The sequence below is a fragment of the Penaeus monodon genome, chromosome 30 (assembly GCF_015228065.2).
Source record: "Penaeus monodon isolate SGIC_2016 chromosome 30, NSTDA_Pmon_1, whole genome shotgun sequence".
Classification (NCBI taxonomy): Eukaryota; Metazoa; Arthropoda; class Malacostraca; order Decapoda; family Penaeidae; genus Penaeus; species Penaeus monodon.
In genome coordinates this window covers 5,504,429-5,504,961 of record NC_051415.1, presented here as the reverse complement: position 1 = coordinate 5,504,961, position 533 = coordinate 5,504,429, and the positions used below count along the sequence as shown (strand labels likewise).

The 533-nt window shown below is 39.6% G+C and overlaps 1 protein-coding gene across 1 annotated transcript in view; it reads left to right on the top strand.

Moving 5' to 3' along the window:
• LOC119592489 (bone morphogenetic protein 2-like) overlaps positions 1-533 on the top strand; it is a 35,338-nt gene that overhangs the window by 1,713 nt on the left and 33,092 nt on the right. The gene's annotated exons all lie outside the window — the stretch shown is intronic.

Here is a 533-nt window from a genome sequence, read left to right as displayed (position 1 = left end):
CGCAGGAGATTAAAGGGGGGTGGGGGTGAGGAGGAGAGGGGACGTGATTTGTGTATAAAGAACTCATAGTAACTGGGCAATCTTTCATTACGTTCATTTGGGATTTCCCTCTGCACACCCGTTCCTCGCGACCATCTCTGGCGTCGGTCCAAAGGAGCAGACCCTTACAAGAAACACGGTATAAACCTGAATTCTGTTGATTTTGCTTACAAGAAACTTTATATATACACACACGCAGGAGGACCTTTAACTAGAATAAAGTAGAGTTGCTTGAGAGACCGATTTCTCTCAATATATTCTCACTATATATTCTCTATTTTAAGTTGATCGTAAATCTGAGAGATATGTGTCACAAGTTACGTGTTTTATGCAGGTCTTGACAACAGCCAAGATTATATCGAGAAATTGTTTGTTTCGATATGTTACGCCATCACTTGTAAGATTTGAATCGCTGAAACAAAGATTAAAATAAAATTCAGACGAAGGCGTCTAGGTTAAAAAAAATATATGCGCTTCTTCCCGAGATATATGCT